General features: G+C 51.4%; 1 protein-coding gene across 5 annotated transcripts in view; it reads left to right on the forward strand.

Moving 5' to 3' along the window:
- Window positions 1-13,943: 13,943 nt before the first annotated feature.
- SLC8A3 (solute carrier family 8 member A3) overlaps window positions 13,944-20,139 on the forward strand; it is a 119,791-nt gene continuing 113,595 nt past the window's right edge. For 2 of the 5 annotated variants that reach the window (XM_054828395.1, XM_054828396.1), the window contains exon 1: window positions 13,944-14,457. The gene's annotated coding sequence lies outside the window, so the exon portion shown is untranslated. The remainder of the gene's footprint in view (window positions 14,458-20,139) is intronic. The other 3 variants (XM_054828392.1, XM_054828393.1, XM_054828397.1) reach the window with 3 other exon arrangements.

Here is a 20,139-nt window from a genome sequence, read left to right on the forward strand (position 1 = left end):
TTTAGCATATCTGAAATCTATAAGGTGGCTTTGTGTTTCCACCAGTTGTGCTGAAATTCCGAGGCAGGGAGGGGACCGTGACCCACTTCTGTGCTGTGGAGAAGACTCTGGCCTCTTGGTCCTCCAGTGAGAGCCTCTTTTGCTACCGCCCTTGTGTGCATTTCTCCAGCTTACCTGGACTCACAGCTCTGGGGAATGGCAGTCCCTGCTCAGGAGGAACGCTGCAGCCAGCACTTCTGCCTCTGCCCAGGCAGCTCCTGCCCTCTAGGAGAGGTCTTGATGCTCCTAACTGAGGCGCAAGAGACAGACCTATCTCTTAATTTTCAGTTAGCATTGCACAAGCTTCCCTCAGAGCTGCAGCTCTCATTTTAGGTTTTATAAGTGAGCTTGATGGTGAGTCCTAAGAGCACTGAGGGAAAGCTCAGTAAAGAATACGGTTGACTCTTTAACCCTAGGAGCAGTGAGAGCCACCTTTTCCCACAGCTGTGCTCAATAGTGAGATAAGTTTCAGATGACCCATCTGCAAGAAAGAAAAAGAAAAATAATTCTTAATTTTGTAAACTTCTCAACCTACTTCCCAGCCACGTTCCTTCCCCACCACCACCCATTGTCTGTGGGAGCGCAAGTTTTGCAAGGAAAATTGCTGTGTGACTGTTAATAGTTAAATGCAGTATTGTTTACTGGAGGTTTTAGAAAACATAAAGAACAGCTAAGTGCACAGACTGTTGCATCCAAATGATTTACTGCTTTGCCGTTTATAGCTCTTCATTACATCAAGTTTCTGCATCAGTATCTTGTCTGTTGCAGTCCAGCCTGACGGGCCAGCAAGGCAAGGAACATTATTGCTGGGTGGTTTTCCAGGTGGTGTGCAATTACAATAGCTTTCCGGGGGGTGTAGTGCAGGTCCCCCAAAGCTGGGAAGCAATTTGGACTCATGGATGTTCAGATGCTCATCCAGTCTATAGATCTAACATAAAAATACGTTGTTTTCATGAAATATCCGGGGTATTTTGCTTAGGCCTGGCTGGCTGTACTTGAGCAAAAACCTTGCCTGAGTATTTCAGCACATCTGTCTTTGATCCAGGCTGCAATCTGGAAGTGCAAATTGCTGTCTGTAGCAAGAGATAAGTAGGGCTGTAAATCAGGATCTGGACTCCAAAACCTCTGGGGTATGAAGCTGTTTGAGTCCAGTTCAGAGAGAGGCACCAGCAGCAATGCCTTTCTGCAGGCTGGGAGTCACAGGCTTCATCTCCTTCAACATACCGGCAGGGCAGCACCCAGGACCTAGTGGCCCAGTGCCACACCGGCGTTCGGCTGCGCACCCGCAAGCGTCGTGGTTCTTCTGGAAGAGCGTCCTGCTGCCTGCCAAACAGCCAAGGAAGCGTGGGGTGGGATTTGGCTTTGAGGACTCAGCAAAGCCCACAACAGGAACAGATTCCCAACGTCCTGACAGCTCCTGCAAGGCCAGGTCCGAACCCAAAGGAGATTTCACCATGTATTAGAAACTCTACCCCTGCCCTGTTGTGGTCTCCCTCCCTTTTCCATCTCCTTCAGCAGGCAAACCAGCTTTTGCTGCAGGATGCAGAAGGTGGCAGAGTGAAGGGGACTGACGTTGTTTGCTCAGTGTATTACCTCCGCCATGGCGCAGAGCAGCTGGGACAGGGAGGAGAGGAGAGGGGAAGGGGCTCCATGCACTTTGAGAGAGCTTTCCTTACAGTGGACAGAAAAAGTGGGGCTAGAAAAGCAGGTACTAAAACAGTTCATCGATGTCTTGGTGGAAGAGGCAATAGTTGTGACCTTAAGCCCTGGACAACGCAGAATGGGAGATGCAGGGAGAGGAGAAGGAGGCTCCCTGGTGAAAACCATTTTCATCAACAGTTCAATTTCCTACTGTAGCCAGAGCTTGTGCCTCATTCGTGTACATCTCCAAATCAGATACACTTCATAATCCTGTTCTTTGGCTGCGCACTAGACACAGCAAGTGACGGCAGGAAATTGAACACAGGACCGCGCAGCTGTGGCTGCGGGGAATGCGATGGCAATAGCAATCTGACCAAGTGTCTCTTTCTGGTGGCTCCAGAACTCACTGAAATACAGTGCAGAGCCTCAGATCCAATTTCCTGCTCTCCTTTATCCTGGGTGTACACGTCAGTCAGAGCGACCGCCTGTCATTATCAGGTGATCCATCATATTAAAACAAGGGGGAAGGAAAAACCACAGCAAAAAGGAAAATTAATGCTTTGCTGTCTTTGAAGTACTTCCCCTTTCATCCTAGCCCATAAAACTTTGATTTAGTTTCGTATCCTGGCTAAAGGGTTTCTCTCTGTCCCAGTGCTCTGATCTGCTCAGTCCAGTTTGGACACTGGTGGAAGCCAAGCACTACCTGCACCCGCTGTGCTCACCTGGCCTGTGCTAGCCTTTCCTTCCGGACAGGGTCAAGGCCGGTGCCTTGCGGGGCTGTCACTTCACTCGTGCTGGCTAACACCATCCCGTGCCGGGGCGGCAGGATAATTGTAGGTAATCCCATTCCCCGCCTGCTTCGTTAAATAATAAACAGAGTGTAACGCCAGGGTGGCCAGTGACCTTGTGCCAGGCTGGTGCGCGAAGGAGGAGGTCCTGCAGCGCGCAAGGGGAATGCAAGCTGTGTCAGGAGGTCTCCGTGCATGTTGCACTCTTCTCTTTGAGAGGCTGAGCCAGTGGTGGTGGGACTGCAATGGTCTCCAGTCCAGTTCAAGGTCAGGAGCAAACCAATGACCTGTTTGTGATCTTGCCTTTTAGTAGAAGACATCAACTCAGCAGTTGTCATTAAAGGTCTGTTATACTCTGCGAGGGGGCTGGTGGCCAATGTGTTCTGGGCAGAGTCCAAATTTCACTCTGCTTCTGTGAATTCCCCTTGGAAGGTGTTGGACGCAGCATGCTTCGCTTCCTGCCCTCCGCTGCTCTGCACTGCTTCTCCAGGCTCTTCAGCAGCTCCCATAGTGCAGCATGGACTATACTGTTCCACAGTGACGAAGTTCCACCTAATTTCCATAGGATCGGGATTTGGCTCAATCTCGTCATAATCTGTACCCCGCTAAAGTGACTGGAAGCTCTCTGCATCACCCCCTGTGCGCTGCAGTAACATTGGGCTGGTCAGGACCTCGTTGCACTTCAGGTGAGGGAGAGGTCCCACATTGGCAGGTGTGGATGGGGTGAGGGAGAATTGTCCTGAGGTTCTCCAACAGCCCAGAAACGGCTGTCCAAAGTTCAGGAGTTTGTGTTTTCTGGATTAGTCCTACAAGATGCAGAGACCCTCAACCTGGTTGAGGACAGTGCAATGCTCAGGCAGTTAGGACGGTGCCTGGAGGATGAGTCTGGGCACTCTGTGCATCACAGCCAGGGTGCCCGGGCTCAGAGCTCTGCTCTTGCTGCTGCCGAGAGGTGCAAGAGCCTTTCCCAGGCAGCAGAGCCCTGGAGGGAATGTGCACGTGTCTTATTTACTGTGTGCTGGTGAGAAATCTGTGAAGGGATTCCCCTGCACAGCATCTCAGCAGCCTGGGAGGTTTCTGTAGCAAGGATCGGTGCTCGTCTGCATGTTTCCATCAAAGAAAAGAGGTGACCTGGTTTGGAGTGTTTTGTCTCATCGCTTTCCCCAGTAGTACCTAGGGTAAGGGGGGGGAGACTTGGTAGCTGAGAATGAACCTGCAGCTGCAATTGCATTCAGGAGAGAAAGGTTTCATACCCCACCTTCTGTGATGAAAATCTCAGTCATAAAATTAATCGGTGATTTCACACTTCCTGATATACTATGAAAATGATTAGACACAGCAGCAGCTTGGGGAAGTGACGGGACTCATTGAGGCTTTGCTCCTTCTAATAATACCTTTTTTCTCTCTTTTTTTTTGGGGGGGGGGTTTTGAACATGCATTCATTGTTCATGGAAGCTGGCAAAGGACTTAAAATCTCAATGCACCTGCCAAACAAGTCCAAGAACGGAGCTGCTCTTGCAGCCTGTCCCCTGACCATATGGCAGCAGCTCTCTGTCTCATGAAGGCAGTAAACCATGAAACCATCAATAAAGAAATGAGGATGGAAATGTGTCTATGTAGAGGCTAGGTAAAGGGTGTTTCCTGGTTTCTGTCTTTCTGAAGGCATGAGGAAATGAGATTCACCTCATGGCTCTATTGCATGCTCTTGTCCTTGCACACCCTTACAGGGACAGGCTGAAAACCCTTACAGCATGCGGAGGGGGAGCTATGCCCTTCACCTCCCCTGGGAGCCCGCGGCGGGGTCTGGCAGCGACTCAGCCCGGGGGAACCAGGGACTTGCAGCCAGGTTTCTGGGTGCGGTAGGTGACAGGCAGCAGCCCGGGTGCCTGGAGGCATGCTGATCTGCTGGATGGTGTTGGGCAGAGGGGAGATGCAGAGGGGATAATGCTCCACCAGCCAGTGGAGAAGAGGGGACCGTTGGTCTTTTGCCCAGGGGGGGCTGTGGCAGCCGAGGGCTTGGCTATCCCTAGTCCACCGGCAACAGTCAGGTGCTCTGCCTGTGCCCTGTAGGACACAGAGCCATCCCTCCGCTCTCCATCTCAACAAGAAGAAAGTACTTAAAGAGGCACTAGAAAGATGTTAAGTGGAATACTATGGGAATATAACCATACTAAGGAAGGGGTCAGTCCATTTCTAGATGCAGCCGAAACCAGCGAGACGACGGCAGTAGGGACAGCAGCTGCAGGGGGAGTGCAGCAGTTCATAGCAGAACCAGCTGAAAGGGAACCCAAGCACCGCAGACCCTGCTGCTCTTGTAGTGTGAGCAAAAATACATGATGGCAGGGAACGAGGCTGCTTTGCAGTGCTGCCACTCCTGGGATGCTGTTTCCCTTGTCTGGTAAATACTGACTTCTGTAATGAGCCACATAATGAGCCTGCTGAACCACACCTCCATCCTCTGGAGGGCATTGCAACCAAGTGTCAAGCAATTAGCCCTTGCAGCAGCCTTGGGAGATGAGTAATGTCCCATTGCATTCAAGGAGTTGCCTGGCACTGTTGAAGCTCCCGGACTGAGCTACGGCAGGGCTGGGAGCAGCAGGTCTCCTGGCTCCCGGTCAAGTGATCCGGTCTGCACGCTGCTGGGGCTCAGGAGCATGTTCTGTTGTATGGGTGATGACTGGGAGATGTACCTGGAAATTGCTTCCAGCATTGTCAGTACCTTTGACTTCCAGTTCAGGAGTAAATCCAGGCCCTTCTGAGGACCTCGGATGCAGCAGATGAGCTGAGTGCAGGCTGGGGCAGGAAACAGCACGTGGAGGCAGCAGCTGGGGAGCTCATGTGGGTTCCTGTCCCCAGGAGGAGGGGGGCTGGTGGCAAGGACAGGGGTGAGGGCCCTGCCACCCCAGAAGGACTCCTGCAGGACACTTCTAGGGCACAGCAAAAGCGGGTATCTGAACCAGGACCTGCTCCCTGACACCACCCATTGCCCTGCAGAGAGGCTGTACACTCCTGGGGGGCTGGACCCACCTGCAGCTTGTCACCACCCTGCTCCCACCCCGCTGGGCAGCCTGCTCTGAGCACGCACCCGCTCACTGCACAGGTGAGCTGTGTCTCCCCGAGTGCCACAAACCCACTTTTTCCAGCTCCTGCCAGCACTGCAGGGAGCACAGCTCTGACCTGGGCGTGCTGCTGGCCTTAGGGGCTCAGTTTCCTCCAAGCTCTGGTGTTTGCACGAAGTTCTGCTGCTCTTCCCATTAAGGTAAATGATATTTTCTTGTGCTTTAGCCTTTGTTAAGGGCTTGTGGGGTTGGCACTTAATCTGCATGTATAGTACCTGCTGAGAGCCCTGTTGTGACTTCTGGGCTGGGATCCTGAGGCAAGGAGGCCGCTTGGTCTTGCGGGTACCTATTTGTGCTCATCTGGTGGTCCCTCCCGTAGCTTTGGGACCTGCCAGCCTGCTGCAGGGAAACCTGGTAGCCAGGTAGCAGTTCCCAAAAATCTTAATTTCCCCGTTGTGAGAAATTAGGCAGGTGAGGGGAGGAAGGAGAGGCTCGGGATGCCCGGGCTGAGGGAAGCACCCAGTCCGTTAGGGCTCCACTGCAAGACACCGAGTGTGGCCAGCTGGGTCTTGGCTGCCCAGCTGTGCCGAGCGACATTGGGCTGCTCCTCTCAAAGGTGCTTCAGGTGGCTGCTGTGGCTGTGAATCTTGACAAACCTCCTACCAGCGTGTGGACATGAGGTGGTTTATTCTACCTCGTGTTTCTGCTCATGGCCCTTGGGGTGAGGTTGGTGTATTTTGAAAGCAATTCTATTAGCGGCCTCGTGTGACTGGGCCTCCCGGAAGTGGGGGATATTTCTCTATAGCTGCAAGATGGCCAGCAGTGCAAAAATGAATGTGGAAAACTGCACAGCCCCCAGGCTATGCAAAATGGCCATCGCCTCCCTCTGCCAGGAGCAGCCTGAGACTCTCCAGGCTGAAGTGCTTCTGCCCTTCTGGGTTATTCCACCTATTATCTCCAGAGCAAAACTCCTTCTGCGCATTATGGGACGCAAATTAGTTATCATGGAGAGAAAGGCAGAGCTGCTCCAAGCTCACAGTTTATGTGATATGTTGACAAAGAGCAACAGTTAAACCCAGGTCCCCACAGCAGCAACGTAAAGGCTGGCTTAAAGAGCGTGCGTGGCAAGAGGCACGAGCGGGTGGGAGACAGTGTACAGAAAGCGGCAGAGGCTGAAGGTAGGACCGTGTACAAAGTACAGGACAAAATGCATATTGTGTGGAAAAGAAACCCCTTTAGAAAGAAAAGCTGGGCTATGAAAGACCACCCTGCGTTTTGTGCACGCATCTGAGTGCGTCTTTCTCCTCCAGAAATTAACTTCCTTCCATCTGAATCCTTGTGACTACCCTGAGGGTGGGATCCTGTGCTCAGAGCGATACTGTGGGACTGCTTCGGGCTGAGACCGCGTGCCTAGGACAAGTGGGTTGTGTTCAGCAGGATCTATGCATATATAGGTATATGTTGCGTGCGCCTATGTCCTTTTGTGGTTGTGCATTTTTTTAAACATTGAAACAAAGGATAATACTCTTGTAAACCCAACTTTTAGAAGAACCTGAATAAATTAATACTTTAATGGCTAACCAATGTTTCATTACCCACTTCATCCAAAAACATGATGCGTATCCGAAGGACAGTTCGGTGTCTTAACTAGAGACTTAAAATCAAGGCTTCAGTGCTGAGGGCGGTGGCAGACCTTGTGTGGAGTCCTGTGTGATGGCAGCAGGCCGCTTCCCATGGAGAAGGTAGTCTCTGCCCTACCACCGTCACCAGAGCAGTCTGGGGTCAGACCCCGCACCAGGAGCGCTTGTCCCACGTGTCTCCTGGGTCCTGCCCGACCTGGACAGAGGCCACGGGCATCCTAGAGAAGGATGCATCTCTCCGTGCACAAGCCGCTCACTCCTTTAATTAAACTGTTAACTTTCATTAACAGCTGATGTTAATTTACTTTACGGTTCCTTTTTTCCCCTGATTTTTATAAACCAGGATCAGAGTCTCCTGGAGGGAAGCACGGCTTTCTTCTAACTGCTCAGGGGGAAGAGACAATCTGGCACTCTTCACTTTGTCCCAGATTTTTAAAGGAAGAGACACTCTTGCATAGGAGACTTTTTTTATTTTTTTTTAGTAGGTCTCAGCTGTTTTGCTAAGAAAATTATTACATTGACCTCAGGGGAATACTGAAATCTTATTCTATCTTTATGCAGCATTTATTGTTATCCCCCCTGGACATTGCTATCAAGGTCTGTAGTTGTGCTGTCTGGTAACATCCCCTGAGGTCGGTGGGCCTTCAGCTCTGGCATTTTGCATTCTCAAAGCGGAGACAAACCATAGCATGAAAAACCTTGTTTGCAGCCCCCACGGAAACTGCCGTGAGGTGAAGGGCAGGGGCACCCACAGCCACACCAGCATTTTCTGCCCGTGAGCTGAGCACCCACAGCCCCGTGCCGGGCACCGCTAGCGTAGGTGGGTGGCTGCAGGGTGGCTGCGGGTCCGTCGGCCACCTGGGCTGCAAAATGGGTGGCAGGGTTTGAATTGCTGATGCTGTGGAAGACCCTTAGGAACTGGAAGCCAGTACAGGGGACAAGCTCCTGCTACCTACATGCCATCTGCAATATAACATAACCCTAACCACTTTTCATTACCAATAGCAGCAAAATTTAGCAGCAGGGCCACTGGCCAGGGAGTAGCTTACCCAGAATTTGAAGGTACAGTCACGGGATGAAGGGGGAAGAGTTTGAGAGAGGCGTAAGAAAGCCAGCCTGTGCGCAGCACGTGGCTGAAGCAACAGCTGCTGCTCTAGAATCACGGTGAATCCTCCTCGCCACAAAGAGCTGGCTTAGTTTTAGAAATGTGGATTTTTTTTTTCATGTTATTAGCCAGCATGTGGTGTAGGAAGCAGAGGAAAAAAAAAAAAATCTTGGTTCCAGTGTTTAACAGGGACACCAGAGTGGTAGAGGTACAATCAATTTTTGTCTTTGTTGGGTTTCAAAATCAATGAAATATGAGCTTTTCCCATTGATTATTGGAATTCAAAAATTATTTGGGGAAGCTGTTAAATAAATTGACAACTTTGGGACCAAAATCCTTTTCTAGGGCTTTGTAAGACATGTGTGAGAACCAATCAGAACACGCTGATGTGCTTGCAGGCTTCTCATCATACTGATATCTGTTGCTATCATCTGTCATGCCAAACCTCCTCCTCTGAGGCCAGGGTCCCTGGTCCTCAGTGAGAGTGGGGAGAGGAGCAGATCCAGTCCACAGCTGTAATTTCAGCTTCGTGTACTTGTTCTGCAGCTGAGAAAATGGGTGTATTGCCAGCCATGTTGGTGTTGGTTGCTAATTACTAGTCACTGCAGTTGAAAGGGACCTTCTGGATCTGCTTGTGACCTCTGTCCTGGCACATACTCTGATGCTGTAAGCAATAGAGTCCCATTGGTCCTTCCTGGAAAAATCTTATGTTATAAAACCCCTCCAAAAACATATACCCTAGTTTGTAACAGTTGCTATTGAGCTATTGCTCTAAGATGCCAACAAAGAAGGAAAGTCTCAGAGCTCCTCAACCTGAGAAGGTCCCCCTGGTCACCACCTGTGGTTGGCATTTAGAATGCTGGAAAACCCTTACTTTGAATGAGGGCCTGTTTCCTGCCCCAGGATGGGGGGACCTTGCCAGGCCTCGTCCCAGGGTGTTTGTCCTGAGCAGGTACGCTCCACCGCGGATGTCCGCTTTCTCTGCACCCTGCAGTGGTGCATCAACTATGGATCAACACAGTTTCTGAAGCCAATGCTAAAATGGAAAACTTTGGAATTAACATGTGTCCTGGATTCTACCATGATCAAAATCTGCTTCTGAAGTGTGCTGTCACTCTCCTTCATTGTCAGGTGGATTCTTTGGAAGATGCCACTTCTCATCAAAAGTTTTCAAGGGTTTCAAGTTGCCCTGGACTCCCAACGACTAGCTGATACCTTTAGTTAGGGGTTGGGGTTTTTTTTTTGGGGGGGGTGTACATGGTATCTGAATATTGCGTTGTTGCTTTAGGCCCATGTTCACTTACACAGAACACCCTCGGCAAGCCCAGACCAGGGCATGTTTGCGGAATCAGTTACCTACACGTGGGCTTGTCTCTACATTGTTCCGCACGCAGTCGCGATGGTGAAGATGGTCACACAAAGAACTGCCCTTCCTTCTGAGCCAGGCCTTGAGGAACACAGACTCTGACCCCAAACTAAACCTCCTAGGAAGCTCTGCAGCGAGTCTAGAGGATCTTATCACACCTGGCACCTGTCACAGCCACATCTGGGGATCAGAGAGATTAAACCTGTATTTCACCCCTTCCTGATCAGTGCGCAAAGGATACACAAAGAACGAGCAACGTTTCATCCTTCCTTGTGCATCTGTGGCAGTAACCCATTTGTTAGGACCTCTGGAGAAACTGCCCGCTGGTCACGGGAAGTGCCACGAAGAGAGCATGGACTGTCCCAAGTGTCCCATGGCTTGTCTGATAGGATCTTGTGCAGTCGAGGATGTGTGTGTAAAGCCCAGCTTGGCTCTTGGAGCACCCGTCATGTTTGCAAAGCAAGCTTTTAGGGGGGAAAAAATAAAGCAGAGATTTTTACATTTAAACTAGGTTCATGTGCTCTGTAATCATGGATAGCCTTGAAACTGCCTCCTGCCTGGTGGCTCCTTTCCCCTAGAAAGTATTTTTTTTTTTTTTCTGAGATTTGGAACTTCATTTCAAAGCTCTGCAGATGCATCACCCTAATAGATGTCACATTATCCCATCTCTTCTGACATGAACGTGAGCAGGCACCTGATGAAAGCTGATGAGAGAGGAAAAGCAAAGCTATGAAAAAATAACCTGACACATAACCCAGGTTCACTGAGACCAAATCTTGAATGAGAAAAGGGGGCTGTGCCAGGCCCTTAGGTACAAACTTTGTGCCAGCAGTTGGGCTGCTTGTATTCAAGCAACAGGGCAAATGTGTTTGTGGCCATTCTTGGGTCACTGGGCCAAGGGCTGGAGATGGGAGGACAGCAGGATGGTGGGAGAAATTCCTATGGCCTTGCTCAGCTAGAAATTTTCCAAGGAGGAGACAAACCTGCAGTTTGTGGTGTCTGCCATAATACAGCAATAATATGGCCATACCTGCCTGAAATTTTGGATGTGTGAAATTTTCATTCATGTGTCCTAAGTGCACATTGGTGGGTGAAGGGGAAGGAGTACATCCTTTCTGGCTCAGCTAACACACTCCCAGAGTTTCTTCTGGAACTTGTAGGACACCGGCAGGTTTTTATGTCGATAGATGATGTTGGCCTGGCAGAGCAAGTCGATGCCTGTTACGCACGTTGTCTTTATCGACAGCGCTGCTGTCGGCTACGTTCTGCTGTCAGCATCTTTATTATCAGCACGGTTGCCAGCAGAAGACTGAAGCCATGAGATGTTGAAAGCATGGATTAAGTTAGGAAAACCTTCTCTAGTCTTAGATGGACAAGGAAAGGAAGAGCAAAGCCTGCATTTCTTGTTCCACCCCAAATCTCAAGGGCTTGGAGACAGGTTTGAGAGTGGGATTAAGGTACTGATTGCTCACGGGAAAAGCACCCAACTGATGCCTTTCTGGTTCATGAGTGACATTGCCTACCTGTGGTTTCGGTTTTGGGTGATTATGGAGGAGTCTGGAGGAGAATGGGTTTTGCTTTACAAATTTTGGTGTGTGGTGGGGTTTTTTTTGTTGCTGCACAATGTAATAATTAATTATGCTTGTCATTCACAGAGAGTGAGAAAAGCTTTTATGAAAGAAGTAGTGTGTGTGTTCCTTTAATATATTAGTATTTGATACCAGTGGTTTTGATTTAGGTGAGGTAACACTTGAAACATCAAGTGATCTTGGTATTCATTAAAAACTGACATGTTTTTAAACTGTCATCATGTTTTTTAAACTGACATCACAGCCTGTTTAGTGAGAATGTGCTAAGCAGCACAGGAGATTGAAATCCCTGTATTTTATTTGCTAAAGCTAATATAAATGAGAGGGGGTTGTTGTTGGTGGTGGGGTTATAGTTTTATTATGTAAAGGGTTTGGGTGCTTTCATCCCGGATTAGTACCTTGCAAACACACCTTTAAGACTAAGGAGATATAACAAATTTCGTATACTCCCTTTTGTGATGAACAATTTCTGCCTCAGCTGAGCAACGTAAGCCCAGGCCCATATGGAAAAGAAGGAAAGAGAGAAACGCCTGGGAGCATTTCTTAAATGTATTAGGCATGATTTTATGTACTGAGTTGAGGAGATGAGGTGAAATGGAACACCTGTGCACAGTAAAGAGCTCTGTCTGTCTTAAGTTATCGTCAGCTGTAAATTTGTGTGTCGCCCCCAGGGCTTGTTCCCACTGAGGAGCAGTTTGTACTGCGGTTCCTCGACTCCAGACCTGGTCTCGATGAGCCTTGAACACAAGCGGCTGTTTGGAACCTCCGATGATGAGCCGTGGGTTGGGAGAGTTTCCCCGTGCTGGCTGGGATGGTTTCCTTCGCTCGGTGTTGGAGGAGGCTGGAGAGCTGCCACCCCTGGGGTCTGTCCCTCCTGGCAGGGGTGTGAGGTTTGGAGGTGGCCACCTTGAGAGCGGGTAGCACTGGCCAGCACCAGAGTCCCTGCATCCACCTGGTCTTGGGTTTCAGCCATCGATGCTGCGCTGTTGATTTTACATGTGCAGCCCTGTGCGGGGCTGGCTGGTGCCCCACGGTCAGGCACCTCGGCACGTGTTAGATCTCACCTCGTCCTCTGGCCCGCGTGCATCCTGTGCCACGTTCCCACCTGGTACACTGCCTTGCTTGGGTTATTTGGGGACAGCAGGAGTGGCAGGTGGCATTTGGGGAGGTACAGAGCTGAGTCCGGGATGTTCTGCTCTCTTCTGTGCTGCCATCTCCTACTTGTTCACCCCACCTGGCAGCAGCCGTGTCCCCTCATGGCCTTCCGTGGCTGCCCCTCTGTGTTTCCATGCTCTGCTCTGATAACAGCACGTAGCCAGACCAGAATGGGTAACTGCTCTTCCAGGTCTCTGGATCCCTTCTGTGCTGAGGTGTGGGGCCAGGGGCTGCCCTGAGGAGCCATAACCAGAGCGTACCCCCTGACTTTCAGTGGTGGTCTACACTTTCCTGCAGGGCACCACAGCCCATTTGCAGCTTTCCTTACCCATTTTTTGCAGCATGAAGTAGATGCAACTATTTCACGTGCCAGCCTGCCAGTAACTGTTTTGCTGCCCTTTCCCCTTCCCTCTTTGTACATCTCCTGCCTGTGCCTGGCCGAGGTAAAAGCTGTTGCCCAGCGCAGGGCTGGGGCTCAGGTTTCTGATGGCAGTTTACGCAGCTGCTTTTGACAGGGACGGTTTGCACTTGGCGCGTGTGCTCGAGTCGCACCAGGAAGCTTCTGCTCCCTCATGGTGTCACACAGTAAGGGGAGTCGCTGGGAAACACAGAGCAGGCACAGCTCCTCTCGGGAGGATGAAACAGCCCATCCTTTGGCAGAATGGCCCTGTGACAGGGATTATTGCCCCACAGTACATGGGCTTGCTGGTTCTTTACATAAGTGAGAAGCCATGCCAGAAAGTAAATCTCCTGGAGGCACACTTCTGCTGTGGTGAAAAAAAGGGGATCACAAGGAGAGACAAACCTGTGTGCAAACGTGATGACGTGTTTTGTGCAAGGCATAAAGCTACTGTCCTGCTCCATGGCCCTGGAAACCAGCCTCCAGTCGTCTTCTGCCAAAGTCAAATAGCAACTTTGCAGGCAATGTGTATTTTTTACCTTAAAATTACTTGCTGTCTCACAACTTGTTATTTGACTTCGGTTTAAAAAAAAAATGACTGGGTGGTTTCTGCAAGCACAAACCAAAGCGTGCAGCTTCAAATGGATACCAGCACCAAGTCTGCCTGCGTAATTACATTGCCTATATTTAATCTCTCAGAAGTGTTTGGCAGATGCTTTAAATTTCAGATATGCAATCAATATCTTCTGCTCTGAGGCTCAACTACCATGTTCTTCCCCTCCCTCGCTTGAAATACACAAAGTCAAGTCAATATACTTGGAGGGTACAGGAGTGATTGCCGCTCAGTGAGCGTATATCTCTATCTATATATACCCACGGAGATCTGTTAGAGATGTGTGAGTGTGCGCACGTTACATGCCTTTATTTATTTTGGAAAGGGTTTGCTCTGGTTTCATCATGCCTTGCTTTAAACGATCTGAAAATCCCCCCCTGGATCCGAAGAATAAATATGCATGGCTTGTAATTCTGTTGCAGCTCTCGCTCCCAGCTGATAGGGTGACGTGGAGTTTGGAGGCTCGCAGATTGGCTTTTTGATTTGGCTTCTTGCTGCAGTTGTGCAAACCTCGCTGGCTCCCAGAAATCAGGCTCAGCGCTTTGCCGTGCACCGTAATGCTGGGAAGCCTGGACCGAGCCCCGATGGTGTGAGAGCGGGAGCGGGGGAAGCCCAGCAGATTCAGTGGCAATCTGGGGTACAATCCATTTTCTCTTCCCCCCTCCCTCGACCCCCATTCATCTCCGTCCTCCTCGGCCTCCTCCCCCTTCGCCAGATCTCCCTTCCCTCCCCAAACTCCACCGCACGGAGCTGAAGATCAAGGCTGGTGGATTTATCAACATTTTACCTCCACCCCCACCCCCTTTTCCAGATGCACCTCCCCGCTCACCCTGACAGCTGCAAAAGAGAGCACAGGTTTTGTAGCGAGCAAGGCAACTTGGACTGACATGCAAAGGCGAACCCCCCCGTACCCGCACACACCGTCGGTGAATCACCGGGAGATGCGATGAGCTCCCTTTAGGAACCGGAAGGATTTGTACTGGGGAGCCAGCGGAGCCCCCCCGCCCCCCCAGGCCCCCGCCCGACCCTCCACAAAAAAAGTCAGGAAAGCAACCAGAAGGGGTAAGTAAGAGGGTGCTACCCCCTGCTCCGTAGGAGACGCAAGCGTGGCGGTTAAGTTTCCTGCTACCAAGTGGGGCTTCATGCCTTGCATGCGAATGGCTGGAGCTGGGGGTGCTGGGGGGGGGGGCGCGGAGGGCTCTTTTGCAGGCTCATCTCCCGGGCTGGGGGGGGGCAAAAGGGATTTAACGTTGCCCAGGCGCTGGGAGCTCGCTTCGTTCCTCCTGTTTTCCCGGAGCCGCGGCGGCTCCGTGTGTGTGTATGTGGGGGTGCGTGTGTGTGCGTGTGTGTGTGTGTGTGTGTGTGTGTGTGTGCTGCGGGGGGAGGGCTTTGCATACGGCGCGGAGCGGGCGCTGCGGGATGGATGCGCGCCGGGGGGGGGGGCGCCGGGCCGGGCGCTGCGGGGCCGGGGCCTGGCGGAGGGAGGGAGGAAGGGAGCGGTGGGAGCCGCCGAGCTCCGGCGGGGCGTGCGCGGCAGGGAGCAGCCCGATCCCGCAGCACCGTGCGCGGCGGCCCCGGGATCCCTCCTGCCGCCGGGCGGGGTGCCCCGGCTCGGCTCGGCGAGGCCCGCAGGGATGCCGGGGAGCCCGGCGGGGGGGGGGGGGGGGCGGCTCTACCTGGGGCTGCCGGGCGGGGGAAGCGCCTCTCATGCAGTGCTATAAATTTCCCCCCCCTTTTTTTTTTAATCCCCCCCCTTTTTTTTTTCCGCCGGGGGGAGGCCGGGCCGGGCCAGCCCCGGCAGCGGGGCAGGGGCGCCGGGGCCGCCGTCCCGGGCAGCTGTCGCGCTCCGTCCGCCGGGCCGGGCTTGTTTACCCCGGGTGTCAGATAGAGCTGCTGCGCCAGGCTCTGCCCTAAATAGGGCACGGGGCCGCTTGCGGGGCCCCCGCAGCCCCCGGCCGGCGGGGAGAGAGAAATGACACACGCACGCATACGAGCTGACCTAAATGTTGGGCAATTTCATACTCTTCCGCCCTCCCGGCCTTTCTTCAGGGCTTTATTTTTTTTTCACCTGTGCCTAAAGTATCAGTCACCCTGGGTGGGAGACGAAACCGTTGCAAGTGGTTTTTGGGTTTGTTTTTTTTTTTACTGTTATTCTAAAACGTGAGGCTATGGCCATTTCCCCCTCCTCCCCCCCAAGTGGAGCTGTAGTGTAATGGTTGGGTTCCTGGCTCCTCCGTTTGTTCCTGAGCTGCTTCTGGGGATTTCACCCTAAAAATCTGTTTCAGGTTTAAGGTGAGACACTGGAGGAACAGTGGGGGTGAGAAGGGGTGCCTTATGCCCATCTCCTCCTCATGCTTGTACGTGTAGTCCTTTAATTCCTCTTTATAGAGCAAAAGGGTGATTTTGTTGAGCTGTTTTTTTATTTTTGGAGAGGACAGGGCTGGAAGACTTAGGTAACAGTCAGCGGCATCTTCCCATTCAAGAGTGCTCATCCCGTGCTTTCTGGGAGCCTGGCGGGAAGCCCAGGAGAGCAGAGCTGGCTTTGGGGGGCTGCTTAGACACCGAGGCCTTGAAGGTGCTCTGTAGGTTTGGTGCAGTGGGGAGAGGCATCGCTCCCCCGTGGCACAAGCATTTCGGGGGAGTCCCTAATCCTGCTCCATCCACTGCTGTTGCAGGTGTTTGTTTACCCTGATCATGGTTTAGCTAAGGAAGTCAGTCAGGTTTGGTGCTTACATTCAGGCTTCTGTGGTCAACTGGAACAAGACTTGTTTCCTGAGCAGAAGTAGTGATGTTAAAAAGAGCACGGCCGGCTACTGCCGAGGGCTGGCTGGGGAGGAGCGAGAGCAGCCCGGGAGCCCTCAGTGCTGGCGCTAGCGTGCAATGTGATGGCAGTCAAATCGGTTACCCCCCTATTGTAAATATAAGGGTGTAATTCTAACCAGGGTGCAGAAGGAGAGGACTGAATGGGAATAGGTAGAGAGCTCTAGGTAAAAGGTGCAGTATAGCAGTCTCTTTTTTTTTTTCCCAGGCTGAACGTGAGTCCTATACTAGTAAGTGGGTGGTTCAAGCATTTCCCAAATGCCCGAGGTATGACAGATTGTGGTAATCCCGCTGCTGAGGTCCTGTGTGAGGGCAGTGGAAATGCAGGTAGGCTCCCGGTCTCTGGCAAGCCTCCAGTGTGCTGCTGGGCACATTGTTTCATCTCCCTGGGTCTCATTTGTATTGTTAATGATATTTTTCTACTTGTGTTGGGATTTGGTGAGGACATGGTTGCAGTAACTAGTGGGTGACAGGGTGCGAGAGGGAAGGCGGATGTGTAGCCATCCTCACGCCGCTCTGCATAGCGCTTGTCCCTTACAGAGAGATTGCCCTGTTCCTCTGCAAAGCTGAGAGCATGGCATCAGGGATTGCAGATGCTGTCACCAAGTGGATTGTCCTTTTCCATCGCCCTGGGCAGCGCGGGAAGCACACTCTCTTCTGTTTTGGGAACTAGCACCCAGAATAGGAGAACATATGTGGGGCGGGATACCGAGCATGGCCTGGATCATGCACTGTGCTGTGCTCTATGGGCTCTCGCTGGGCAGGTGCGAGAGCAGGAGCTGCCTGGTCTGACCGGAGCAGACTTTGTTGTTGGGAGTCACGTGCAGCTGTTCTTCGTGGTGGTCGCAGGGCACTCAGGGCGCTGCTCTTCTGCTCGGCTGGCTCGTAGGAAGGAAAGAGGTACCCAGGGGTGAATCCAGCCTCCCTGCTTCCTCTGCCTTCCTCTGGAGCTGAAGTCAGATGAGGCTGGTCCGAGTGTGGCAGGTCCTGTGGTATTGCTGGTAGGACAGGAAAGGGTTTTTCTAAGGTCCTGGGCTGACCTGCTATCATGTCGTGCCTGATCCCACACGTATCCCTCGGATTCAGAGGGTCCTTCCTGCGATAGGCATCCTCCATCCCCAAGGCAGGGAAGTGCCATAACAGCGTATGTCACCACTTTTTATTAGAAACCAAGTTAAGATGTATTCCCTCCACCAATATTTTCAAGTGAAGCACTATACAGATAAATGGTCTGTCTGTCAGGTTTTTGTTTGCTTGTTTTAAACAAACAGCATCAGTCTCCTCCCCTAAGCTTTCCCAATGACCAAGTGGCGTTGATAAATAGTTCCTTGTTCTTTGTTGCTGTTGTGTTTCAGATGCCTTTCATGTGCTTCAACAGTTAAAAAGATGGCTTTGCTTGCCAGTCAAATTTCCTTTTTTTTTTTAATCAGGCAGTAATATCTAATTCTGTATTTAAAAAAAAAAAAAAGTGAAGGAAATTAAATTACACAGACCAAAAAAATCTTCTTAAAATGGAAAAAAAAATCTTTGAAGCCAGGAAATTGATAGTTGTGATGCTCTGCCTACCATCACCCACTGTGTTTAGGTATTGTGACATAGATTAATACTATTGTTGATTTAATGTTTAGATAACGGTAACTCCTAAAGGCATCAGCCTGGTTGGGGGCCCGTGTTTCAGAGTGCCATACAAATGTCTAATGAATGATAGTCTCTGTCCTGAAGAGTTTTATGCATCGAGAGATACATGAGATCACAAGCTGTTTGTGCGGCACCTTTAAAGCACCTTCTGTGCTGGTCCTACCTTTGCTGATTTCAGTGACGTGGGGCTGTGGGGTTTGGGGCTGAAGATGAGCTTGCTGTCCCTGCTCACCTCCAGAATGAAATCCAGGAACCACCTTGAGCCTCCCGCAGCTTAAGTGGGTTGCTGGGCTGCTTGGGGAGTAACATGGTACAGATAGTAGTTGGCTTCCCTCCTTCCTCTCTGCTCTCTCTGCCTTAATGCTTTAAACTGCGAGCTCTGGTTGAGGGCCATCATGGATGTGCACGCACTAAGTTCAGCACGATGCCCTCCCGATCTCCCCTCTAGGCATTTCTCTCACAGGGTTTTGCAGGAGCAGCAAGGCATCAGGCGGCAGGGAGGTGTCATGCCATTCTGAAGGTACCACCACCACCCCATCTCACCAGTGTCACTATGAGAAGACCCAGGTGCCGTTGTCCCTGCGGCACAGCGTCGTAAAGTAATTAGTTCACCCCGTAAGACACATTTATAAACAGGTGATGATCATGCCCCCATGCTCCTTCAACTCTCAATTTGCTGGTAATTCTGTCTTTAAATCCGCTTGCTGGAGCCTTTGATCTGTCGTTGATGTCTCTGACAGTTGGCATCATGGGAGAGAGGGGAGCTTAGGGCTCTTAACGTTTCTTTTATGATAGCTTGTTTTCTAACGAAACACTCCAATGAGGATTTTCCATCATAATAAAACAGGGAGCTTTTCCAGAGCACTCAGATTTAGGGAGAAGCTTCTGTTTCCATTCAGCGTTTCCATTCACTAGCAGATTATTTCAAGGCTGCAAAACTGGACTTGCTCTGTTTGCTTCCTTCCCCTCCTCTGCTGTCTTTTTACCTAAGCCTCCTAACTCAGGACAGCAGCAGAGACAGCCAGGTCAAGAGCAATCAGAAATACTAAATATCCTATGCTGCTGGGCATGTTTTGCAACCAGGGAGGTGTCAAAGAGTTTTAGAAACTATATAGACATACGAGACTGCATTGCCACTGCTTTATCCTCGCCCTCTCCTAGGCTGGTACTTGGAGGCTGTGTCAAAGCAAACAGCAGCACTCTCCAGCAGCAAAGCAGAATACGGTTTTAATCCAAAGAAATGTAGCGATGCAGAGATGTACCTGTGAGAGGGCACTTGGATCTGACTGCTGAGGTTGTGGTGAAGGTGACATGTCCAGGAGCGAACGGGAGTCTCCAGCATCGACACCGCGAGGTGCCCTGCCGGTGCGCTGGTACGCTGCGTGCTGCTGGAAGCTGGGGCAAAATCGGGGAGAGCTGGAGCGTGCCTGCACCTCGCTCTGCGGTCGGGCTGCAGCTCGGTCTGGATGTGTCCTAGCTGCCCTCAGTGTGAGTAGTGATAGGAGAGAGTCTGCCACCAGGGTCCAGGTAGGCTGTGAAACCCACCGCTGCCCCAGTGCCACAGCTCCCCACACCCAAACTGGGGGAGGCAGCGCTGCCTCCACCATGCTGCTGGCCCACCCTGGCTGGTGATGGATGGGGTGTCGCAGTAATGCTCAGTGTGAAGAAGCCGTCCTGTTGTCCTCTGTACTGCTTGCTTTCAGGAAAATTTGTTTTGGGGCATTAAGGCCTGGATGTCTTGTTTTACCACCTTGAGGTGGACCTTCCTTGGTGGGAAGTAATATATTGATGTTGAGCTTAAAGTTCACCTTAATAAACACCTTTATCCCCTTCCATGGTTTTGGTTAGGATTACTCAGTGACCCTAGAACACGCACGTTGGTTGGGAAAAATGGAGGTGGAGATGTGTCTCTGCCTTTTGTCTAGCAGGACGAGGCTGTTAAATGGTCCGGGAGGTGCTGCAGGATTCACTGCTGCAAGAGGCAAACCTGCCCCTGCCCACACCACTCATGCCCCTGCCACGCTTGTCATTTGCACCTTGGTTTCCACAGCCTTCCCACCCTGGCTGCTTACTCCTGCTCCTGTCCCACCTCCTCCAGGGTACTGGCACAGCGGCGTGTGTGGCCAGGTGGTGGGTCCTGCTGACGTTTCAGCCAGATCGGTTCCTGGTCCTTACTCATGGCATAGCTATTCAAACAGTTACGCCAACAAAAAAAAAGGGAGAGCTAGTGCAGAGTGGGAACAAATGACCAGAGGTGGTGGAAAATGTTCAGGTTGGCTTAAGAAG

The sequence above is a fragment of the Grus americana genome, chromosome 5 (genome assembly GCF_028858705.1).
Source record: "Grus americana isolate bGruAme1 chromosome 5, bGruAme1.mat, whole genome shotgun sequence".
Classification (NCBI taxonomy): domain Eukaryota; kingdom Metazoa; phylum Chordata; class Aves; order Gruiformes; family Gruidae; genus Grus; species Grus americana.